This window comes from Uloborus diversus, chromosome 9, assembly GCF_026930045.1.
Source record: "Uloborus diversus isolate 005 chromosome 9, Udiv.v.3.1, whole genome shotgun sequence".
Classification (NCBI taxonomy): Eukaryota; Metazoa; Arthropoda; class Arachnida; order Araneae; family Uloboridae; genus Uloborus; species Uloborus diversus.
Genome location: NC_072739.1, coordinates 117,692,526 through 117,720,057, shown reverse-complemented (window position 1 = coordinate 117,720,057; position 27,532 = coordinate 117,692,526). Strand labels below are relative to the sequence as shown.

The following is a 27,532-nucleotide window of genomic DNA, read 5'->3' as shown; positions in this document are numbered from 1 at the left end:
AATAAGTGAATAATTACTTAATAACAAAAATATTTATGATAATAATTACAAATACATTTACAAGCTGACTATAGAAAAATAATAATTATAAACATTTACACATTTTTTAACACTAATAATATCCTACACTAATGTGAATAGAACCGAGAGGATATGGGAACTGTTCACATGTGCCTTAGATGTTGTGTTTCACAAGTGCAAAAATAAATAATTCCTAATTTATTTTTAAAAACTGCCAAAAATTTACTAGAATGTTCATATAATCGTTTGCAGGAATCAAGTTTAGCTTATTAATTAACTAGCTGCATTGCCCGGCTTAGCCCGGTCTACCTTGAAAATAAAAATAATGTCAAGTGACGTACATTCAACAATCAGGATTAAATAAATAAATAAAAAAAACATCATTCAAAATTTCCCTCCCAAACAATGAAAGACAGATGTTAAAATACTTTTAAGAAATTATTAAGAAATTAAATCGAGAAAAATGGATTTAAAAAGCGTAACCATAGAAACACAAATAAAATAAGTTTGAGGAATTAAAATGCGAAAGAAAATGGTTAACAATTTGAATGGAAATGGGATTTTTTGAAATTGATTTAAAAAGGCCTGTAACTTTTTTCCCTTTAGAGATAGAAGCTTATTTTTTCGACTGAAGGTCGAGAGGATCTGGAGTAAAAAATATTGCTTTTTCCAATGGTGTCAAAAAGAAAACTGTGGGACAATTCCTTCACTTTTTATTGATAGATTTAATGAAGAAAGTAGTGTCTAAATTTCAGCTAAGCTTTAAAAAAAATCGAGCTAAAAAGGCAAATAATTCCTGCCGCAATAAAGTTAGAGCATTGAAACAAATTCCGTAGAACGCGGAAAACTATACCCTTTCCAACGATATGTAATATTAATATGTGTAAGTAATTTTTCACCCCCATATTCGAGAATTTATGCAAAAATTGGGCATAAGTTGGAATAAAAAAAGAACCATTTATCAATTTTTTTTCAAACTGATCTGCAAACCTTTCCGGTGCTGAAAGAAAGAAACTCTGAAAATTTCAGCGAAATTGCCTGGGTAGTTCCCGAGTTTTGCGCGTTCAAACAGACAGATGCTTTTTGGAGACTTCATTTTATAATATGTATAGATGCTTTTAAGTGAATACAATGATAAAATTATATATAACACCTGCTGAAACAAAGATGTTGTAAGCACAGAAACATTAAATGGTCCATTGCTCTAAAAGTTTGGACAAGAAGTAAGATTGGTACTGCCATTACTTGAGAGTTTTATTTTGTTTGAACATATCTTAGTAAAACATACCATGTTCACATGTACCCTCCCCTCCCCCACCCCACTCCAGCCCACACCCTTTTCCCAACTTTTGTAGGAATTCTTGAAAAGGTTGAAAAAAAAATTAGGAAAAGCCATACTACTGGTATATATATATATATATGAATTTAAACACATAATAGATAATTTCATATGTAAAAGTATGAAATGATACCAGTCAATGTTGACTCACTAATAATTTAAGCTTCAAACTTTTAACTAAATTACACTAAAATGCAAAACGTTTCTAATGGTGTAAAATAAAAAATTATTGTGCATATATCTATGCAAACATATCTATAAGATCTAAATAAAATGTCTACATTCATTTACATAATGCATTTATTTATTTATATATATATTTTTTTATGTAAAAATAGAACCATATGCATGATAAGTAGAGCATCGTGTTCATATTGGCATGATTTTCCAAAAAGAAAAAGCCCCCAAGAAGTATGTAAAAACAGGGATACCACTTAGAATTTATTTACCAACGACTTTTTTGAGTTCTTAATGTGGATGAATGTCGTTTTGTTATATTAAAGTAAAACGTCTGGAACCGGGAAAGACTTTGAAGAGCAACTTTTGTACTATTTTTGTTTAATTAACAACAAAAATTAGATAATGTGGCCACTTCGAGGCACCCTCGTCTATTCCTACGGCACCCACTTTGGGAACCCTGGGACTTGATAGTTATACACACTAATACTCTATGGAATTAGAAAGCTTCCAGAGATATTTCACCCCATCTCCGGTACTTAGCCGTAGTGAAAATTTAAGCATACATTAGCTTTAATTTATGCTTAAAATTTCACTCTAGGGTTTCAGCTTTGTTTCCCCAGTTTCCGAACTAGAGCGAGAAGCATTGTTTTTCCTCCTCACCTGCTTTAACCGGAGGCGAAACCCCAACTCCCTCAGTAAAGCGTTTTTTTCCTCCACAAAAGTTGCAGATTTACTGCAGCTAGATGCGATGTGCATCTCATATATGTATTTTTTTACCTCTGCACCCCCATTTTTTTCATTCTGGACCATAACGCTGGCAAGTCAAGGTCAGAGAAGAAACCTTATCGAGGGGTCTGCTATGCAATCCCTTGATTTTCCCTCCACAGCATCTGCAAAATGCTCGCCTTTTTTGTTGGTTTTAAGAGGGAGGAAGGGATCTCTTGGGCCCATAAAGGGGCGAACTTCAGCCCCAGATAAAAACAGAATGCATTTCCTTCCCCCTCCAGTTACAAGCGATGTGCATATTTTAACTCGAGTTGATTTTTTTGCTTTTAAGAAGAAGGTTGTTGCCCTTCAGTGTCAAAAAGTTTGTGTAATTTCAGATCCTTTTGTGTAACTAATTTTAATTTTCTCTTTTTGTGAAAGTGAAACTCATCCAATTTTTTCAAACCTTAAAATGTTTTTTTTCTGGTTAATTTTACGTGAAAAATATGCAATTTGAAATGCTTGAAGAGTGGCATAGTGATAAGGTGTTCCCTTCTTACACACGAGTTTGCAAGCTCAATACCGGCCCAAGTCGGTGAATATTCCTCACGCAAAAATCGTCACCTTCCATATTGTATGACTATGCGGCGTGTTAAATTTAATTTTGAATAGAATATGCAAACTTGCACGCAAAGGTAATCCTTAACAAGCCATTCAAGGAATGTCAAAAAATTTCTTGAGTTTCTATTTGGCTTGGATGCACCCAACTAAATTAAACTATTAGTGCAGTTATATCCAGATGCCGCAGTCATGTGGGAAAGTTAACTTTGAAATTTCCAAGAGAAAATAGCATCCACTGATATTGGTACCACATGAAAAAATGTTTGTCAGTCTCGTAGGAATGCTCTAGTTCTGCAAATGGAGAGCCAGAACAACATATGAATATGGGCAGAAGTAAAGTGAACCAGCAGGGCCAACGAGAGGGCTATGTCAGCCTAGTCGGAAACTTCAGGTCCGGCAACCGAGCTAACAAGGTCTTTAGCTCTGGGTGGCCCTGTGAACTAGGTTCATTTCCACTTAATCCTCTTTAGCTCTGAACGTATTAGATTTTGACAACGAAATGTTACGATTATAAATGAGGTGTTAGAGGTAATGTGGATCAAGTCGAAACGGACTTGGTTCACCTTCCTTCTGACCAATTCATATTACAACTCGATGATTTTTTTTTTTTTTTTGAAAAAATATATTTTACATTCACTATTATTTTTAATACTAAACAAGTAAAATAATCATTTTTATACGGCAATCATTGAGTTTTCAGTTTTTCTAATCTAACATTTTTTTTTTTTGCATATCGTCGCCTCAGAGCGACAGTAAGATATCTAATCCCAGAAATAACACTAAGATATCTTACTGTTGCTTTGAGGTGACGATATATTCTTAATTTTACTGGAAATTAAATGAAGAGTGGTGTTTTTAACATGGTTATCGAAAATGACCGGCTCCTACTCCGAATCTGGAATTTCAAAACCTTCGACTCCGATTCTAACACCTTTACTCCAAAATTAACCGACTCCGACTTCGACTCCAACTTCGCAAGCACTGGCAGAGTGGTAGACCTGGAAACAAAATGACGGACTCTGACTCCGATTTTTGGAATCTTAAGCCTTCTTCTCCAGACTTCTTTACTCCAAAATCAATCTCACTACGACGCTCCTACTCCGAGTCCGTAGCCCTGATTTTAAAACACAGTTTGTAGAGGTTTAAATCTGTTCTATTCAAGTGAAAGAATACAGTTTAGAAGGGGGGGGGAGACAGACCTAATTGTGAAAAATTGTCTCATCTTTAAACTAAGTAACAGAATGTAAGTCTTTTGGCTGCTGACAATAAATGTACCGAGCAATGGGATTGCAGCCAACTATGGAAACTCCCACGCAGCTTATAGCACCCCTTCCCGCATCCTGCTAACAACCCGTTACCACCGTAGCAGACTGAGTAAACTAAAAATATCTGCTCTCTGGAACAAACACAATATACACCTTCATAAAACGAGAAGAAAGAATGGGGAGGAATGGAACATCGGAAATACCCGTGAAATAGCCGTTGCTTACCGAAGGCAGTAAACATTCGAAAGTGATGAAAAATAAACGCAGGGCGGGCCAGTGGTGGAAAAAGACAAATGCTTCTATTCTTGGTAACATGGGACTAACCATCAGTTACTGCTTGGCATGGAACAACGCGTGAAGAAAAATCGTTTGGTCATTGCTTCGCCTTTTTTTTTCTTTCCTCGACGCCTTTTGGGTGTTTCAGAATTTCTTTGTTCTGTATTTGCTGTGATCGCATTTTTCACCACGTGCTCTGGCATTAGTATTAATTAAGGGGATGTTATTAACAACTTCACAACAATGCTTTCAAAGAACTGGAGTCTAAGTGACAATTACAGGCGATTTGTAATTACATAAAGAAAGGAAAGGAATGTAGGATCGAACCTCTAACTGAAATCTAAGTTTACTTTGGAAGTTTGATAAGCAACGTTAAATGTATAAATTTTCAAGGAATTTCAGACACGTGTTTTGGGTACTAAAAGAACTCCTTTTTCATTGAAAGAAGGTGAAATCCTATGGATTTAAAGTCATCTAAGTGGTTGTCCATAAATGATGCCGCACATTTTTTTAAACAAATTTACCTCCTCCCCCTGTGTTATTAAGTGTCACACTATGCTTTACTACTATCCCCATACGTCACATGTCATGTTGTTTATCGTAAGCATATTGTCAATAAAAAATACGAGTTATCATATTTCTTATTACCTTCTTCCCTTTGACACAAACTGCCACATTTTCACGAACCCCCTCCCATCAAAGCTTGACATCACTTGTGGACGACCCCTAACAAAAGAAATTCATAAGCTCACACCATTCAGCATCATACTTGCCAACCTCCAAAGAAAAAAAAAACAGGAGATTCTACTAGAGATATATAGGTGATTCTCTCTCACCAACAACATATCTTAACAAGAGAAATATTTAATTATGCTTTTAAATAACATGAATACTAAATTTAAAGTGAAATGGAGATTTTTCACCTATAAGCAAATTTGTAGCAGCAAGAAAAATACAGTGTAAAGGAAAAACCAAATAATAAGGAGTGAATTTGCTTCAAGTTTCGTACACTCCCCATTCTCTAAAAAAAAATAGCTACAAAAATTTAATTAATAAAATCCTAAAGAAAAAATCAATATTTTGCGAAAATAAAATGTAAAATAAGTAGGTATAGGGTAGCACATGTTAAAATAATTTCAAACTTAGAAAATAATTGAAACATTTGTAAGATGCAAAAAGATTGAAGTCTGCTGCAATTTTCGGCAAAGCACGTGTTTCATTGAACATGCAATGTGGAAAGCTTCCAAAAAATTAATTTTTACTAAATGAGTTATTAATTAGAAAATTTTTTATTCCTTGACATTGGTCGCCTAGAAAAGGGCGCCATCTGTTGAGAAGAAAATGAAACTTTTTGATGATTGACTGAAAAAACTGCAAAAACGGGAGAAATTTGTAAAAAACGAGAAATCGGAAGATGGAAGAAAAAAACGGGAGTCTCCCGTTAAAAACAGAAGAGTTGGCAAGTATGCAGCATTGAAAAGGGATTATTTTCAGCATAGCAAAAAGTTTTGGTAGTTTTATGCAAATTTTTATATCCAACGCTGTTTATCGAACTTTTACTTTTGTCATAAAAGTGTTAGTTTATTTTCAATTAATTTACTTCCACTGAAAATGCTTCTTTATTTTGAGTTTTCTAAGGGTCAGTTGGGGTAAATGCAAACAAATGAATGAATTTCTTTAGACATTCAAAGAGACAATGCTCATACAGTGAAACCTGTGTATAACGATACTGTATATAACAATAAACCTGTCCATAACAACATTTTCCTTGGTCCCAGCAAAATTTCAGCATGAATAATTAAACTGTCTATAACGATGACCTGTCTATAACAATATTTTTTTAGGTATCGTTGTAGACAGGTTTTACTGTAATAGCTGCCGAAATAATATCTTTACACTAAATTTTGAAAAACAGGAAAGCAACGAAATATCTTGCAGCATTTTCTGAGGCTTATGCAAAAACTGCAATACAGTCGAACTCTCTTATAATGAGCACGAAGGGACCAAAATATTTGCTCGTTATAACCAAGTGCTCGTAAAAAACGAGTTTGGGAAAAATTCGCAAAAATTCATACACACTTGCTTCTTATGACAATTACTATTTCTGGATGAATTGCTTTGAACGGCTTTACTGTCTGTTTATTCACCTTGTTTCTTGAGCACACAAAAAATATCGACATTTGCACCTCTGACTTGAAAAAAAAAAGATTAAAGTTTTTCTGCACATCAAAAGCCATTACTACAGTAAAATCCCGTTATAACGAACTTCAAGGGACCGTAAATTTTGTTCGTTGTAACTGGAATTTCGTTGTAATGGAATTCAAATAATGTAATGGCAGTTATATAGGGACTGAAAATGTAGTTCGTTAAAACGGAAATTTTGTTGTATGTTGGTATTCGTTGTAACGGAATTTCACTGTATTTCTTCACATTTGCAATTATCGTCGTCGCTTCCATCATTTTTTTCATCTGCAACCATTTCCATTTGTTTGAACCTGATCTACAATATCTTCGGTAGAATACCTCGGAAGTGATAACATATTGGAGTCAACAAATAAGTAATTTTTAAATGCTTCTCTACTCCCTAAACTAAAAAAAAAAAAAAAAACAGATAGTCATGATTTTTTTTCAGGATTTATAAATCCTCACTAACTTTCGGTTGACTTCAGAGTGTGAAAGGAATTTTTCTAAGAAAGGATAAGCTGAGCTGGAAGTCATATCAACAAAAAGTTTATGAATGACAAAAAATATTTTTGCTTTAAGCGGGGTTTGGTCGTTAAAAGCGAGTCAAACTTCCATAGATTTAACATTGTTAAAACCAAATATTTCGGATTTCCTTGCTAAATCCGAGTTCTCGTTAAATCAGGGCTCGTCACAAGCGAGTTTGACTGTAGCCGTGGACAAGAAGCAATCAAAGCAAATCACAGACAAAGACACTCAGAAAGAGAGAGTATAAAGGAAATCAAGTTTCAGTAGTTGTGAGTTCTGAGAACACGAAATATTCAAAAGGAAACACGTATTTGTAGATCGCCGATTAACTACCAAACATCACGTAATCTCTCCGTAACTTGCAGCCATCTCTCAAACCGTCACAACATGTAAAAAGAAGCAGAAAACAATCATATCTCCCCTAAAAATTACACAAGCGCTGCGTTTGCCGCAAGATTTGTCTTTCGGCAGCTGAATACATCTGATAAGAAATACCGGAGCGGGATTCACAAGATTTCGGACCGGAAATGTACGAAAGATTCCGATCGTGCATGCGATCTCGAACAAAGCAATACAGTTCTGGCAGCTTCTTGTGGTTTTAACGGTTTTCATTTACGCCTATACAACTTAATTCATTCAGGTTTGTTTCATAATCAATAGGTGATACGAATAATAAAGTCAGAGTGTCAGTATGATCGTTTTTAATACCGGCCGGTTATTTAATTTTGCCTTCGAATTACGTCAAGATATTATTTTATGATGGCTTTACTTAAAATCAATGCCTGATTACTCAAAAAGTTCAGGAAGCTTGAGTTTCCCCTCAGAATGTTTAAAGGGCCCAAATATCACTAAAACTGCTTCACCATTCCAGTTTCACAGCATTTAACTGTGTTTTTTCAAAGAGATTACAAACATTTGAACTTGCTAAACAAAAATGGTTGAAATAATTAAATTATTGAAAGTGAGGACACATTTGATAAAATGTAGCTATATGCTATATTTTAAAATGTGCGATTTTATTCAACTCTGTTACAATGAATTTTTATGACATTTAATTTCCTATATGAAGTTGTTACTGTTAGTGCGTCCGTAATTAACTACTACGAAAAGATTGGTACCATTGCCCTGAAAGGTTGGACTTATTTATTAACATATAAGACAACACAAGGAAGATGTACAGTACATGGAGAGGAAATAACACCCAGGGCACCGGTGGGAATCGAACCCACAACCTCCGGCAAGTGAAACGAAGCTTCTACCATACAGCCACGGAGGGTCCTCCTATATGAATTGTCAAATATGATTACAAATGTTAATTTGCTGAGAATTCAAGTGCAACATATGTAATAAACATATTTTCTGTCAGTCGGTAAGGTGGAATAAACTTAACTCTGAATTTTGCTGGGTCACTTACCATTAGACAGTGATGTATCAATGTGTATAGAATGTTCAGAAAAAAATTTCCAAACAAAAAGTGGGGGGGGGGGGGGCAAAATGAGTCCGTGCTTCCCCTAATTTTACAGGTTAATCGAGCCCTGCTTAAAACTTAACATATTTTCATGAATTACATGTAGTACGGCCTCGTTTTCTCGGATAAACAGGGATAAAAGATAATTCAGAGTAGAAAATCTAGAAACTGCGAGTAAATCGATAGATACGCAGACTTACTTTTTGTTACAATAGGTTGCAATGCTATGAATTAAAATTAAATAGAATTGTTAACAAGACATTAAAAAAATACAGAATGTATTTTACATAATTGATTAACAACGAATGTCTTTCGTTTCAAGCACGTGTAGAGATTGAATAATGCACGGTCAAGCAATACACTGTTACCTATAGTTAAGCTGAAGTGCTGTCGGCTGACGTACTAAGTACGTCATGATAATTCTTAGGTTTGTTGGATTGCCATAATTTATTGTACAATCTATGCAGGAGCTGTACATTTAATAAAACAAGTTTTTGACACATTTATAGTTGTCTTCTAGCTAGTATAATTGTGGGAGTCAACACCTAAGCCTCTACGTAACTAAGCACTCAAGCTTTCTCAATGGATCGTGTGGTGGCGCTATCAGCGTGAGCGTGGAGCAACTTGCACGCAGGAAACCAAGAGACGGAACGGACGCGGATGAATGTCGCGTGTGCCTAGGAATCCCGTAGTGGAACTTAAAAACATTTACGGGGCCGGTAGAAGAAATTAGAAGTGATATGGCAGTGTCAAAGCGTCATAAGAATAAGTATAAACACAGTTTAAACACGTCATTAGCATTGAATCAAAAATAATTTGTAAATCGTTCATCAAATAAATATCATTTGTTAAGTAAAATATGTGAAGTCTTTCTCACTCACTACCACTCTGTAATTCATAACCCACCTTTTCATCGCCCACTTTATACGCGCCATTTAGCCATCAAAAAATAGTTATCTAATACAACAGCGTTTCTTAAATGTGTTTTCCGCGGAACCCCAAAGTTTCATGGAGATCAATTAAGCGTTCCGTCTACTTTTTTGAATTCCAAATATTCACTTAAAATTTCAAATATAGTAATTATTGTATGTAGCATTTAATTGGTATTGTCCGAATAAGCAGCAGAAAAAACATCAAAATGAATTGCGGATTGAAATCTCAATTTCTGTCAATGCATGATATGGGACAGTGTTAGTACAAGAACAAGAATATGAAATATTTATTAAAATGACACTGAATTGAAATTTTGAAAAAAGTGTTACTTTCTGGTGACAATAAGTATTATGTGGCATATTTTTCATTTTTATTGCAAGTAAGTCATTTTGGAATGATGCATTCAAACTATACTGTTTAAGATAAACCAGGGCTTCTGCGAAAAAAGTGGATGTTCAAAAAGGTTCCACATATCAAACAAAAAAAGAAACGCTGTAATAGAAGATTGGAAGAACGCGTTTAGTTACTCTTTAGATGAGAATTCGTTAACTGCTTTTTAACTTCCTCAGGCCTAAGATTCACAGATCGTCGCCTCAGATCAACATTAAGATCTCTAAGCGGAGGAAAAACAGTAAGATATCCTACTGTTGCTTTGAAGCGAAGATATTTGAACAGCTCTTCTTTGCCACATAAAAAGCAAACAACATAGAAAATATATACAGTTGACATTTTAAGAATAGTGTTATTGTAACGTTTCCATACATATCATTCAATTAATTTTCCAGTTTCGAAAACTATTAAAGATTTAAATCGACTAACTTCAACTATTATTGAATCACAACATTTAAATATGACATCAATAGAGTGCCTCTTTAAAGTTTGTCCTAGGTATAAAATAATACAAGAAAAGTAGCTCGATTCAGTTTCTATATACAAAGGAAAAGGCAACACATAAACTTGGAAACTACCCAAATGCTTCAACAGAATTTTATTTTAAGCCTTCACCAACATATGTATGAGAATTCTTTGTTAGCTTAAGGCATTATGATGTATGTATCAGACTATGCATTTGAAGCGTAATATTTTTGGAAAGCGTAGATGAAATATTGTCTGCATTTTTTGCCGAACACGACATCAATAATTATAAAAAATAAACTTTTTACGCTAGAAATATTTGTATCATTTGCTTCAGGCGTTTTAAAACTTCTCTGGGTACTGTACATAAATGATGTCACCCTTTTTTTCAAGATATTTGACCCCTCTCCCCTTTTTGTTACAGAGTGTCACTTTCCCAACCCCTTCCCCTTGGTCACGCAATTTTTCATAAACAAATCCTTATTTAAAAAATGTGTGATGTCACACTTCTTGTTACCCCCTCCTTTTCCCTTGGCACAAATTCATGATTTAACTAATCCCTCCGCTAAAAGGTGACATCATTTGTAGACGTCCTCTTTCTCAATGAAAACTAAAAATCGGCGTTTCAGAGATAAAAAATTAAAAATTAAGCATAGAGCTAGATTCAAAATAAATAAATATTTTTTTAATGAAAAAAGTGCTGTTAAAACTTTTAATGAATCCATAAATATGAAAGTAACCAATAAATGTGCGAAAAAAAGTCGAAGTTAAATGAAGTAAATAATTAAGGAAAAGAAAAAGAATGACTGGAAAAAAAGGGTAAAAGGTACTATAGGGTCCCCCGTGGCAGCCACTGCGGTGGTTTTATAAGTTGAATGGGGACCCTAAAGATATCTCTGTCTTTTTGATCTAGATTTGGAGCTGAGTAACTCCTGATCCAGCGGCCCAAAAAGTATTGATTTGAAGTGCGAATTTGGAAATTTGGCAATTATTAACTATGTAATAGAAACATAGATAATATGAGAATATTATGATCATCAGCGTGGCTTAATTTCTATTTCATCTTGAAAGGAAAAATTAACAGCGCTATCTATAACGTATCTATAAATGAATCTATTAAAAAAAGCAATAACAATAATCCACTTCGAAGTTATTCTGGTTAAAAAAGAGTTTTACCTTCAACAAGAAAAATAACATAAGCACAAAGTCAAGAATAACAACTTTGGTCCCATGCTTAAGAAATTTCGTTTAAAAAAGATCGAGGTGAGTTCGCATTAGACATGAAAAAATGAACAAATCTTCAATAAAATCAAGAGGAATTATTATTGATTTCATTTTCATTTCATAAAGTATGATTTTTCATAGGAAAGGAACTACACATAAACGTTAGTAAATAAATATAGTCTTATGATCGGCAATATTGGAAAAGTTAATGTTAAGATCTAGATTAAACATCGATAGCTATAAATAATTCAGGTAAAACCAATAGCCGTAAACACTGGATTTGAAAAACTTGTTATCAGAAGCTATCGATCTTAATAGCCATAGATAGCTACAAATAAAAGTCACACAAGGCCAGTTTTGAGCATTGGTCTCAACAAAGTTAACTGAAATAAAAATGTCAGCTATAATAACTACAGGCCAACATACAGCTAGGATTTGTCTTAGGCCTGAAAGTACTTTATATAATAGTTTTAAAAAAGTGAAACTCAGTCTTTTTCCATATAATTCTTAGAAGAGTTAGTATTTTGACAGGAAATATTAATTGTTATAGTCTTTATTATTTTCGTATATTTCACTCCTCTACAAATGTCAGGGAGAACTTTCACGCCTTGGGTTAAAAAAAAAAAATAAATAAAAAAAAAATAACAATATTTCTAAGGATCTGAGTTCATCCAGAATCGAAAATGAGATTCACGGGATTTTAAAATAATTTTCATACCAATATAAAAGCTTACTAAGTGTTTATTACTAAATGATACATTTTATGGCAGTTTTTCATTTGATTTTAATTACGTTTCACATATTTCCGTGATATGCTGATTTGAGAACATATTTTAGAACCTAGTAAAAAAGACAAATGCCCTTTTTGCTCCTTTTGCCCTAGTAAATAAATTGAACAAAATAAACAAAATATATATTGGCTCGAAACATTTTTAATTTGTACAATTTTTTTGAATATTAAGTCTTATGTCCCATGTAGAAAACTATCACTTCCCGCCAAACGTGGTAATAAAAGTGCCAAATGTGGTGAACCTATTCCTCTATCCAACCTCAATCTGACAGACACTACTCCCGAAATTTGTTCTCTCAATCCGTTTTTCTCTCCTCTCCTCTCCTCCTAGACACAATTATCTTTCTACACGGCCACTTATGTCATTGCTGGCGACCCCCTGCTCCCCACACCCCCAAGGGACCATTCTATCACACAGTGACACCGGCAATTGGATTCGTCCGTTACGCACTCACCCCTACAGCATCCTTTCGCTTTAAGAAGAGTTATATAGATTTCTTTATTTATTTTTTAAATAAAAGAAACGCAAAGCAGTTTCTTTTAAAGAAAATTTTTAGTTATTTCTCTGCACTGTTTGTTGTTGTATATTTAGTTCTACTTACGTAAATAAAGAGCCAGGTGTAATTACACGGTTGCCAAACTTTCAAAAGGGGGGAACGAGAAAAAGTTGGACATGTTCTTAGCATTTTTTTGCCATTGTTTTTACACCCCCAGGAGGTTATAAGGTTAGCATTTGGTTTGCAACCTTAAGTGAAGTCCAAACAAGAGAGATAAAGCAGGGAGAAAAAAACTCGATTTGTTTGAAGGTTTTAATTTGGGAGCCAAACCAAGCTGCGCTGGCATTTAAGGTTAATTTTTATTCTTTGTTCTGACGAGTAAATGAAAATAATTCGGAGCACAATTAGCGGAAACGAAAGAAATGTGTTTTTCGAAGAGGAAATAAAAACTGGTAAGAGGAGAAATTCCTTGACAATAAATCCTCGATAGATTAAAACGTTTAAATTTTTCTATTCTTTAGGGTACAGCAAAAAAAAAAGTATGATTTGTGATTTTATAAAAGCAGTTATTCTTACACTTTGGAAACGTAGCCAGATGTTTGAATTAATTATATTTACGTGTATCATATAACTTGCATTAAAACTTCAACCAGTTCATGAATACAACTCCTAAAAACTTCGTTTCGATGCGTATTACGTCAGCATGACAGCTTATTCATTTGTGTATTAACTTGATCCACGTTGGGTACAGGTGATACACTTTGAAATTTTCTTTGAATTTTTACATGAAACAAATTAGGTCAACAAAGGTACTGAAACTATTACTCTATAGGAAAATAATAATAGTATTGCATGAAATTTTATTTTAGTAACAAACAAACATTCGTAACAATAACTAGAAAAATCAAAATGTAAAATGTGTCTCGAATTAAAACTCCAAACATTTTTTAAAAACAACACTTAAAAACTTCGTTTCGATGCTTATTACGTCAGCATAATAATCTATTCATTTGTGTATTAACTTGATCCAAGTTGGGTTGTTAATACATTTTGAAATTTTCTTTAAAGTTTTTATGTAAAAAAAAATATGTCAGCAAAGGTATTTAAACTACTACTTGATAGGAAAATAGTAACAGCATTGCATTAAATTCTATTTTGGTAACAAACAAACATTCGTAACAAAATTAGAAAAAATCAAAATTTAAAGTGTGTATCAACAATAACCGGTCCCCCCTGCCATTCGTTCTCTGGCATAAGAGATTTCAAATAATAGCCAATAATTTGAAATACAGCCCGAACCCTAATATTTGCGGTTTTACTGAGAAGAAGTGGAGGTTATTACTCCTCTTAAATCGTTCACGGAACAGATGCCAAGACTCTTACGCTACAAATGTTGAAAGTTTTAGTACCAGTATTATGAACACAAATTTCTTGGCCGTGTTTATTTAAATGGCTCTCAATGCTTGTTTTTCTCAATAAAAAACGTAATAAAAATATTGTAATTCTATAGTAGTAAATAATTCTAAATACTTAATTTCTTTCGAACTGATTGTATTTACTACTAGGGACTCGATTCGAATTTAGAGTACAGTTATTTTATTTATAAGTTTAATTATTAATTAGTAATTCCACACGGCTTTAAGTGTAAAAGATTTCACATTTAAAATTCTCATATCTTTTGTTGCTAAATCGCTCATAGAGCTTATAACTGAATTCTAACATAAAAAAAATCAAAGCAAGCAGTTTTACTGTTCCGAATCGGTACTCGAAGTTTTAAGTAAATCAATGCTAAATTATTTAGTTTCCAACATTAAAATTCAATTGATTAACAATTTCGTATTTATAACTTAACCTAGTTATTTAATAATTAAAATTTATCTTTTGGGTAAATGTTTGTGATCGTGCGCTACTTAATTATAAAATAGTATTTGATTATATTATATTTTAATTTGATTATATTATTTGTTATTGAGTTACTGGTGTTGTGAGTTATTGTAGTATTAAAGTAGTGTTAATTTCTAAAATCATTGTTCATTTTATTTCACACTTCGGGGTAAAACAATTAAACAACAAGTTCAAAACGATTAAATAGTTTTTTCTTCAAAAAGAAGCAAGTAAACAATTTTAGCCATTCTCAGTTAGGTTAATGTCTGATATCAGTAGTACAAAATGCAAATATTTTATGTTGTTAAAGAAGCATAACTAATGGTTGAAAACAGTTATATTTATTTTCAGGTTACCCTTCCTGTACTCAATAAATCCAATTATTATTTTTATTGTTATTTATTTCTCTATTTTAGGAGCATTTTCAATATCATATATTATTTAGTACATTGATTTTTTTTTACTTCAACAATAATGAACTGGTAAGAGTTCTCTCGAACAAGAGTTTTGATTTTTGTAAACAAATGTATTTCAACATCTGGAAATTTTCCATTTTATAGATAAAAAATTATCAATATTGTTATCTTTTAATGTATCAGTTCTTTTGCTTCCTAGAAAAGCATTGAGAAAATGAACTTTTTGAAATAAATCTGGTTAAAGAAAACAAACCCTTTTGTTGTACACAACAAACTTTTTAGCTTTGTAACAGATATTTGCATAAACCTATACAAAGACATTTACTGCTACTATACCCATTTAACTTAGCATTTAATTAGTGATGAAAAATTTAATGTAGAATTTCTAACAGTATCATTTTTGCATATTTTATATATTTTCGTATTCCATATCGTTTATCAATCAGGCAGTAATCTTGAGCAGTATTTTTCATCAATAAGATGTTGGGTTACTTTTGTTTTTACCTCCTTTTACAAAAAAGGAAGTATTGTATTCGCGAAAAAAATTTCACTCAAAAATCGGCCTTAATTTCCATTTTGCTCTCCCCCGAATGAATATTGATTTTTTTTTCAACCTGACCACACGTGGATACATGCCTAAGAACGTATAGACACCTGAAGAATCCAATTTGAAGATCCCCGAGTTAATTACAACGAGTTTTCTCGTGACGTCCGTATGTACGTATGTATGTGCATATGTGTGTATGTATCTCGCATAACTCAAGAACGGTATGCCCTAGAAAGTTAAAATTTGGCACATAGACTCTAAGTGGGGTCTAGTTGTGCACCTTCTCTTTTGGTTGCATTCGGATGTTCCAAAGGGGGTCTTTTACACCTTTTTGGGGTAAAATCATTGTTAATATCAATGTAAACTCAAGCGGTGTAAAAATTTGGCAAACACTTGACACTTTGCTCACTCCGAAGCACTATTATCTTTAAATTGGAGTAAAAGGAAGTCATGTGATGCACACATCAGCTCGTTTAAATTTAATTCAACAATATAATTTAAAGATTTAAACTAGTACGGTCTTCTTTCATTCTATATTTTTATCAATGCTACCGTTTATATTCACCTTTACGGTCGCTTTTTCTTTTCTTTTCTTTTTCCTTTCTTTTTTTGTGGGCGGGGGGGGGGGGGAGCGGGGCATAAAAAAAAGAATATACTAACGAAGTAAGAATTCCATGTTTGCATACAGTAAGCATTAATATCAACTTTCATCCAAACGCATAATAATTATCATATGTAGTAGCACTTTCACTGAGCAAAGTTAGAAAAAGCTTAGAATTCCTATAAAAATAATTAAAATGACAAATTTGACTGTTTCAAAAGTTACATGTCTTGCAAAAAGATACTACTTCACAGAAAACAAAAGCCATTGCCTCGAGTAAATAGTTACATTGTATCAACATATACAGCATAAAGAGCTGTTAAAATGCAGTTGGAAAAATGCAGATTTCGGCAGCAAAAAACTTACGTCAAGTAAAATCAACAAAAATCAGGTGTGGTGTTATACGGTCCTACTGAAATTAATTGAAATGGCAAATGTTGCTCTTTTTGGGAAGATTAATAAGAGTTATGCAATTATGCATAATTTTTTCAAAACGTTTATAGCCTCAGTACTCTTACATAATAACATAAGCATACACTGTAAACAGTTCTTCAAAAATTTGTTTGAAAAAAGATTTTGATCGCTATAAATCACTATCAGTAATAATTATTATAAAAATTATTATAACAATCATTATTATTATTGCAATAAGACTTTTGTGCCCCTTTCGTCCATATAGCCATATAGACACTACACAGTCATTTCATGTAGTGTAGGACAGGTCGAAATTGAGGGGACAAGGATAATAATAAGCAAAGGCATCGACTCTTGATATACAGTGAAACCTGTGTAAGCTGACCACTTGCGGTGCACTACTTTATTGGTCAACTTAAACAGGTGGTCAACTTATAGAGGTTGATTTATACGACAAAGGCTAATTATGTGCCTGAAAAAGGTGGTCAACTTAGACAAGTGGTCAACTTACAAAAGTGGTCAACTTTACAGGTTTTACTGTACCACCAAGTGATGCCACCAAGCATACAAGCCACCAAGCAAAACAAGTATGCCAACAAGTTTTTTATATACCACTTTTTTGATATGGCGCTTTAACATTATAACTTCTTCACGAAAAAAAAAATACTTTCACCTATAGGGAAAAAAATCTGAAATACTTTTGCGAAGACGCCATCAATAAAAAAAAGTCATAATCCAATCACAAATGATTTTCAGTTTTGGCGAAAAGTAGATCCTACAATTTGCAGTAAAAGCCTGATAACGATTCTTAATTTAACAACTTTCTTTGGTCAATAATAACTTCACCAAATGTGGACAAAGATGGAGGACATTTGATAAGCTACTTTAACTAACACAAATATAATGGGCTACAAATAAGGTTAAATACTAGCCGTTACTTCATAAAGGTCTCACAACTTATTTATTAGTCATGCAATTTTGCGAACAAAAAAGGTAAACCTTCAGAAAGACAAAAATTCCAAATACTGAGAATGAATAGGAAGCAACAATTAGATTTGAAATAAATACAAAGAAATAATAATAACGGTATTAAACTAAACAATTTTCTTTGTCCAATAGCAAATTCTATTACTCTTTTCAAGATATAAAGATTCCTTCTCATCCCATCAGGAGGTTTCAATATGATCCGAAATTTGGACAATTGATAAGCTACTTTTACTAACACAAATAGGCTGGTTTCCAGATGCGATAGAATATTAGTAGTTAGCTCATCAAGATCTCCCAAAGCATTTATTAGACACAAAATTTAGGGAAAGAAATAGATAAAAAATGAGGAAGAGAGAGACAGAAATTCCAAATGCTATAGTAAGAACTTTAAAAACAATTAATGGACAGGAAGCAACAGTTTAAGTTTGACAAAAATACAAACAAATAATTATTCAAACTATCATCAAGGCCGAAAAGCAAATAATTTACGGGTGATTAAAAAAAATATATAAGCAATGCCATGAATGAAAACTGGTTTAACAAAAGGATATTATTAAGTTGTTAGGTAAAAGTTTCTTGCTGATGCTTCTTGAAATGGAACGTTGCAACAAATTATTAAAGTCAAGGATTTTGCTACAAGTTAATCACTCAAGTAAGAAAATGAATGCATTTCCATGTTACCTATTTTGAAGTATGATAGTTGTGGAGATGTCAAACAAGAATATTTATTTTTGATTTTTTTCTACAATGAACTCGGAGCTTTGATTTTGTTACGTAAATATAAAGCTTTAAGTAAACACCAATGTATATTATTAATAACGTAAAAAATCTACTTTAGTTTAAGAAAATATTTTAAAATTAAATCAAAATAGGCTTCAACTCTGTCAAAAAGTATCGCTATAACTCAGAAGTCACATTGATGCTCAATCTTTGTTTTACCAGAGCGCAGGGCGGCATGTTAAAATGAAGAATTAAAACATTAAATTAAAAAAATATGAATAAAATAACAATGAAAACATGAACAAAGGCAATAATGTTACAAACTTAAAATTATTATCATCATTATTTGATGCTTACGTTATAAATGCGAAATTTACGTCTGTTTTCCAGTAACCAATTTGTGAAGATTTGGCCCCAAATTTCTAACTTTTAGACTAACATCGCTTTCTATTAGAAAACTTGACAATAGCCACTGGTCACACTGGTCAGTTTTGTGGGCCACATGTGGCTCACGGGCAGTAGGTTGGGTATCACTACAGTAATGCAATTGGTTGTTACAACTTTATTAATTTTTTGAGTGGGTTGGTAAGTACTGAAGAAACGATTTCCCGTAATTTCCTCCCCTCCAAATTAGTAGATACATAGGAATATTTTTGTGTGGTGTGACATTATTGATTGTATTTTTGATATTGATGACTTAATAATTCGTTGAAACATTTCAAATATTCAGTGAAAACTAAAAAATAAATATACAAACGACTTTAAAACTTTAACGAAAATGCTATAAGTGATGAGCAAAATAAGTAATTCAAACTCAGAAAATAAAAATATTTCAAAACTGACATCAAACGACTAACTTTGCACTAATTTGTGGTTCGTAAGAAAAGAAGAAGGAAAAAATAGACACTTAGTCAGCTTTTTTTGAACTTTCGCTATAAATAGGGGATTTACATTAGCTGTAGGCTATATTTTGTAACGCAACGACATTTCTGTCAAACAATAAGTAGAATAAATAGCATATTCTTATGATGTGTAAAATCGCATTAAGAGACACCCGATCCGAATCAAGTCTCCTTGGTTCAAAAGGATCAAGTATCCCTAAGTACACATTCCAAACGCATTACAAAACTATATCAAAAGAAGCCACAAATTGGTACTTCTCACAGTCGTAACACATGTTTCAACTTATGAGTCAACAAAATAAATAAATAAATAAATAAACACAAATAAGTAATAATAAAGTAATAATAAGTAATAATAAATAAAAAAAATAAAGCAATAGACTTTGTTAATCTGACAAGAGGACTCAGCTTTCATCTATAGAATCTAATACCAAAATTTCGTATTATTTTAATAATTATCACTCATTTTCATTAAAATTTAAACTTTAAAGTTTTGCTTGGAACGAGTAGTTGGCAAAGTTGCTTTCTGAAATTTTGTCTTAATTTTAAAATAGCTCTTTGAATGATTTATTCGAAACAATTTTCGTTTTAATTGGAATTAAACCAATTTCAGTATGTTGCATTTAAACTGAAGAAAAATTAGAGGTTTCACGGGAAAGGTGCACATTAAAAAGGATTCATTTATTGAGGAAATTTCGAAATGTTAATGTGACTTATGGAGCATAAAAATCTTTTATGTTGCTTAAGTAAAAAATTAATTATCACTTTCTTTCAAAACTTAATTTCGGAACATCTTTTCGAGCTTGTTCTTTTTTTTTGCATCAAATGCTAAAAAATTATGATTTATTTCAAGAACGAAGAAAACCACTACACACAACCTTTTTCAGCATGAAATGAACCATTTCATCAAATAAAAACAAGTATAATAAATAATTTTTAAAAAAGAAACAAAGCCAACTTTTTTTTTTTTTTTTTTTAAGCAATCACGATTGCTTATTGTTCTTACTTCACTGTTTTGATGTCCTTTGATTTTATTTTCCCATCGCCACCCCCTGCACCATAACCGTCTACCGGCTCCTCACGATGCTGCTCCTATAGCGAAAGTCGTCTCCAGGTTGCATCCATATCCTACACACACGCGCATACATACACAATTACACACACACACACACACGCACGCACGCACACACATACACACACAAACACACGCACGCACACACATATACACACAAACACATACACACATACACCTACACACACACACACACACGCACGCACACACACATATACACACAAAGACAGACACACACATACACCCACATACACCTACACACATACACAAACACACACAAATACATACAGACACCTACACACACATACATCTACACACACATACACAAACACATACACACACAAATACATACAGACACCTACACATGCACACACGCACAAACACATACACATACACACATACAACTACTCACACACTTATGCCTGCACACAGACACAAACACACATGCCTACACACACACACATACCCCTACCCACAACACACATACCCCCCAAACATAAACACACACGCCTACATACACACACTCGTGATTGCGAAAAGCATAATTTGAATTCAAGATGTCAAAATTCAAATTATTATTATTATTTTTAACAGAAAAGGAAACAAGATTTTAATGTTTTTCCTATTATTCTTCATAGGTTGTTCAATGCATGTGACATCGTCAAAATTCATGTTTTACATGAAGTCCGAAAGATTATGTAAGTAATTCGCAGCTAACGAAAACCTTCAAAACTGCAAAATGATGCAATTAAAAAGAAGCAGACTCACAGAAACAAATAACAAACAAATCCTGCATCTTTTATCCTTGACCTTCAAGACTTTCTTCAAAACCACGTGATCCATTGAAACGACATAAATAATAATACTTTTCTACCATGCTGTTGGCATCATGTGTTTTCCCCCGTTGTTTATCGCCGACGCCGGCATTGGAATCGTTTGCAGCATAAAAAGAAAAGAGTTGAAGCGAGGGGAAAAGATAAAGATAAGAACGAGTTTTAGAATAAAAACTAAAACGAATGAAACAATGTAGACATTCTAACGGCAACACCTGTTATTGGGCTGTGTGTACGATGATTGTTGTGTCAATCACCAGAGAAGGAAAAAGTGCAAATTTAAGCATTGTTTATCGGTTCAACGGTATAGTGTCTAAAAAAAAAGGCATTGCGAGTTGCGACGAACATGTATTTGCTGCGACACACAATTTGTTACGTAATTACCATGAACAAAATTAAGTGGACCATAGAAATACAAAAGGAAATTTTCATCTGAATTTTCCTCAAAAGTTTTTCTTCTCCTTCTGTATTTTATTCTTTAAAAAAGCGTAATTTTATGAAGCGTTATTGTTGGTAACAAAAAAGCTAATTTGTGTGCACAATGTAACGCTGCGTCAGCTGCGCCATCTATCGTATTTTAAAGAAAGCACTGAGGGTGTTTGCTTATGACACATGTTTAGTAATACGAAATTCAGTTGAAAGCATTTATTTAATTATTATTTCGTTAAAAAAGCGGTATTTATGCCTAGCAAAACTTTTTATCCATATCAATTGTTAATTAAGTAAATATCACGCCGCCACGTCATTCATGGCGAGGTGTAAATAGGGATCGCCGAAGTTTTAGAAAATAATTTTAAACTTGAGTTATTCCTCATGATTTTAGATTTAAACAAATATTTTTAACAAAATTATCTTTTATTTTAGTCATTTCCAATCAATTTCCCACCTAAATTTTAAATTCTGTGGGAGCATGGTATGAAACATTTAGGTACAAACGCTCCTCGCGACATTCTTACTAGTGATGTGCCGGATCTTGAAAAAAGTAGATCCGCGGATATGGATACGGATCATTAGTGTCAAGATTCGTGGATACGGATCTCAAAAATTTTTTTTACCCAATTCAACTATCCAAGTATAAAATTTGTCACGGAAGGTATACCCGTCAGAATAATGGCAGTTTCTTCAAAAAATGTCAACTGCGGCAAAAATATAATCGAGACTATGATTTACTCTTTAAAGAAATCTCCGTTAAAATTGAGGGAGAGTTGGAAGGAATGGGCCAGCGCTGCATTAATGCTTAGATGGAATGTGAAAAATTATTTCTAGCTTACTTCATAGATGTAGGATACAGGAGCAAGAGTGAAAGCTGCTACTGGACAGACTAGAAATAATTTTTCGCATTTTATTTCAGCATAAGTGCAGCGCTGACCCATTCCACCGAACTTACTCTGATCGACGAAATACAGAGCCGGGAGCACCTTTGCAAACAGTAAATAAAGAATTTAGTCTCACTTTTTTTTTTTTTTTTTTTTGAAGGACGCCGAGAAAAACAAAAATGAAGAATAACAGAAACCCCAAATCTATAACAAAAACTAATATTAAATTAGAAATTAAAAAAACAAAACATGTCCCAGAGAGCCGACCTCATATTAAGATGAATTTCGCGGGTCAGATTACACATTTGTTAACAAATATGAACTGACAGCAGGTAAAAATTTTAAATCATTGAGTTTTTTCTCCTTACCTTCCGGTTATGAAATCGTTACCAATCACGCGTATAAAGGCTTAGAATTGCATTTAAAATTTACTTAACAGGATTATAGCTCCTACTGTATATAAGTTGGAAGTTTCAAATAAATATCAAACGCAGAAAACTTCGTTCTTTCAATTATATTAGGGCCAACATTTTTAACGTGCGGGTAAATTTTTACTACCATAACTGTGAAAAACGTTAAGTCAGTTTTTAATAAATATCTCCGGTAATTAAAATTCTACGAAAACGAGGCCAAGCTAAGAACACTTTCGATCAAGTCAACTTTTGAACGGAAAATGAAATATCAAAATTGGTTCATCTGTTTAGGAGCTACGATACCACAAAAAGACACACTGATACACACTTTTAAAACTTATTTCCCCTTCCTTTTTGCAACAGGTGGGGGGGGGGATACGAATTGGCTTCTGAAATGATACCTTATAAATTAAATAGGGAATAGAATCTAATTTAAACGGAATTTAAGAGTCTTTTATTCAAGTATTTAAGAAATTTTAAAATAGAAATGATCCTTTTAAGATCCGTCAGAAAAGTAACGGATACGGATACAGATCTTTATTTTCCCTCGGATATCCGCAGATATGGATACGGATATCCGGAACATCACTAATTCTTACAACTTTCACCCAGAAATGTTATAACTCAAAATTTTGTATTAGAGCTCTTTTTATAAAAGATAAAAAATCTTACAATCTCCACCGACATTATGGTAGGAATTGATTGCTCCTTCCTGCCCCCACACGGTGTTTATGAAAACACGTAACCAAAATTTCGAATACAGTCAACCTTCGTTTATCGCGATTTATCCCTTCCAGACTTTACCTCGATAAAGTGAATATCCGTGACGTAAGATTATTTATTTTAAAATCGAATATTTTCCCAATTGGAACCTAATAAACTTATTTAAGACTCCATAAATGCGTTTTAAAACAAAATTTCACATTTCTTAGGCATGAAATAACACCCTTTAGTCAATACTCAACTCATATTACTCAATATATTGCACAAAATATGAGAAAATACAACATATTAGTCGTTTAAAATGTTTCGTTGTTATTACTGTGCATTAAACTACGCAGCACACACACAGTTCTTAGATATTACTACGATCCTGAGAAAATAGTGTAATTTGTCCGATGATGAAATAATTGCAACTGAAAGACAGTACCTCCTCTTCATTTTTTCCTACTGTATGTTGTATTGCTTGTTTCAAAAGGAAGTAGTTGAAAATATTTTTCAAATGAATTTTTCTACAATACTTCAACTACAATATCACTGTGATATGCACTCCCCATTAAATTTTTAACGGTCATGAGTCAATAGAAATTCATGACACCATCATGCTCTTCAGTGTTTTGTAATCTTTACTAATTCTATTGTAACTCCTAAATCAGAAGAACTAGCCTTAGTTTTCAAGAATATTTTATTATAGCCCAATTGAAAAGGATATTGAATTTGTATTTGATTTTTAATAAAAAACCGTGACAGAGCAAAGCAGCGAAAGTCGAAGCGAGAAGAAGCGAGGAACGACTGTATCCTTCCTCTGAAGGAACAATTACAATTACGTATAAATATATTAACTTTCGTAAATTTAAAACAAAATTTTTTTCAATGAAACATTATGAAAATACTTACAAGTTTCTACGCTTTTATTGGGCAATTGCATTGTTCGTAATTTTCAGTGACATTGAACGTCATCGTTGATTTTGAATTTTTGTTGTGAACACATTTTTCAGTCTTTGTAATGACTTCCCTGGAAGAAAAAAAAAATCATTATGTGTCAGATGATATGGAAATAGATGGAATCAATGCTTTTTCCATGAAATTTAATTGTTAATTAACTTCAGTACTATAATGTTAGCTCTTTTGTTTAAATTAATTTTCTTAACAAGTTTTTTCGTGAATTTAAAAAAATACAACATAGACAGGCTTTTGTGCAAAGAACTGGAGGGATTTAGTTTACAATCGAAGTAATGATTATATTTCACTCCTGAAGAGGATAACAATAATATAAAGTTCAAACAGAGCAGGTCCCCAATTATTTCTTTAAACACTATACAGACAAACAGGCCGACAGACACACATTTCTCCATTTTAAAACTGTACTATTAATTTTACTTTTAACTTCTTATTTAATTATTACGTTTATTTTTTACATATTTATTTATTTATTTATTTTTTATTTTTAGCTACATCTTTAAAGTACATGAAGCTTTCATTTAAAAACTTTCCTTATTATTAATTAATAAAAAAATACCTTACCGGAGGGCTTAAATGTTGGGCAAACAGCGATTCATCAACATTTCTTTAGGTATTTATTAACAACATTTTTTTTAACCATTTAAATAACTACAGCACACGATTCACGTTCTAGTACTCCTCTCCTACAGTTAGTCATAAAGCAGTAGTGTTTTATTTTTATTTTATTATTATTTTTTTAATGTATTTTTTTTAAATTCAAGAATAGCAGGAGAAGATGATGAAAGTTAAAATATAAATACGTTCTTAAATGTAAGATTTAAAAGAGAAAGAGAGAGAGAGAGAGAGAGAAGATAACGCAATGATCTTTTAGATTACTTTGTGTGTGCGGAGTGGGAGGAGATGCTGAAATGAATTTAGGAGGTTCTTCTTGACGAAAATATAGTTTGGAATTTTTTTTTTTAATTGGATAGACCGAACCTCACAAATGCACTTCTCGGACGATATTCAATCAGTGAGCCCAGTAGCAGCCCTTTTTTCAATAGTCTGCGACGGAGATTAGAAAAAACTCAAAATTAATCTGAAAAGCAAACCAACATCAGATTGTTCGTAACACTTACCATGAATCAGCAAAACGGAATGCTTAAAAATAAGGAATAAATTAAAACATTACGAAAGCACCCTTTTTTAAAACCTTTTTTTCCGATTTCGTTTTCAACTGTATTTTTCTGCTTTAAATTTGGAAAGTTCATGTAGAAAGCGAAAAACAAATCTTTCCCATTCAGAAATAGTCTGCAGACGTCCTCAAAAATCGGCATGGCGCTGTTTCTGCTACCAGGTCTGTGAGTAAAAATTAGTTACGCTTAGACATAATGCGACAAAGTTATAAAATTTTAGGAGCCACGAAAAAAATGTTTGGCGTTAAATTGTTTCCCAGTGTTTATATATGTCTCTCGTGGATCTTGAACAACCAGCCATAGCATTTTTTAAAACGTCTGGGAAGCCTGGCACTTGACCTTTGTCGGATCCTGCTCACAGGGCATGCATGTGCTTTATAATATATTAGAAAGAAATATACTTCTTTCGCAACTATTTATGGCTAACTGGAGTTATTTAAGTAGTAATGAGTTTGAAAACGCCACACAATTTAAAAAATAAAAATACAACAAGGAAATAAAACAAACAACGTGTTAGAAAAATCTTCAATATTTCAATGTCTTTTTTTGACAAGCAATACACAAAAAATAAAAATGTAACAAAGTGTACTTGTCTTGGGCAAGTAAAAGGCGGTAACTGCAAATTTTTATTTTATTTATTTATTTATTTTATTTTTTTTTTGTGATTTATCTTTATTCTACAAGCTTGTTTATATGGTTTTCGCTTAAAAAAAAAAAAAAAAAAAAAAAAAAAACCGTGTAGTTCCAACATTACCCTGTTAGTAGTGAATCCAAAACACGTTTCCTCAAATATCTCAAAAACTCCGTTCTGCAGATACTGCCATTTACCTGCCCATGGCAAAATAATTCATAGAACGTTTTCGATTTTATGTACACGGAATCAAAATGCTTATTGATATTTAATAATCTGCAACAGGAAAGTAGAATAATTTTATTTGCCTAGATGTCGCATACTGAAGAAAAGAGCCTCAGTTTTATGAAATAGAAAAGGAACATCCCTCGCGTAAATATTTTAAAACCTTTATTCAGAGTAGGTTGTTCCTACTGCTTACTTACACGTAAAAGAATTGAAAAGTATCTAAAACACTATTCACTTAGAATATTCAACATCGTATCTACATGCTTGAACTATTTTATTCAAACTCGAAAATGGTCAATGTTTGTGGAACTGCTGGGCATATAATGCCCAGGGGAAGACGCGAATGCATACAGACACGATAGAACAACAAAATAAACAAGGACTGGAAAAACGTTAACGTTAGGCAAACAGGTTGTCCGTTTGTGTTTCCATTCTGAAAATAAATTTTACATCATTATCTAATGTTTTATTCCATTAAATTTAACTCAACATGGATGGAAAGTCTTGTGTAAACCGGACATTGATAAAATACGGATAAATGTCCACATGCAAAATCCGATATCTAATGCCAACGGTAAACCAATAAAAGTTGTTGTAACAAACTAATGTTGACTTTTGAAAGGATTGGCCTTTTGATCGCTAGCTTAAGTCTTGGAATAACAATGAATTTTCTCAAAATGAGTCTTTATTCAAACAGGAACGGAAGTTCTGAATTCTGAATTAGAAAATGTCTGACAAAACAGTTCAATGTATGTATTTTGGTAATGTCATCTAGTTTAGAGAACAAATACAAGATTAACACTTAGTAGGATGATTGTTTCAGACAA

The 27,532-nt window shown here is 32.7% G+C and overlaps 1 protein-coding gene across 1 annotated transcript in view; it reads right to left on the bottom strand.

Annotated features, from left to right (window-relative positions):
* The window catches only part of LOC129229808 (forkhead box protein P1-like), a 475,853-nt gene that overhangs the window by 362,186 nt on the left and 86,135 nt on the right, over positions 1-27,532 (bottom strand). Inside the window, 1 exon segment of the mRNA XM_054864184.1 lies at positions 24,606-24,723. The gene's annotated coding sequence lies outside the window, so the exon portion shown is untranslated.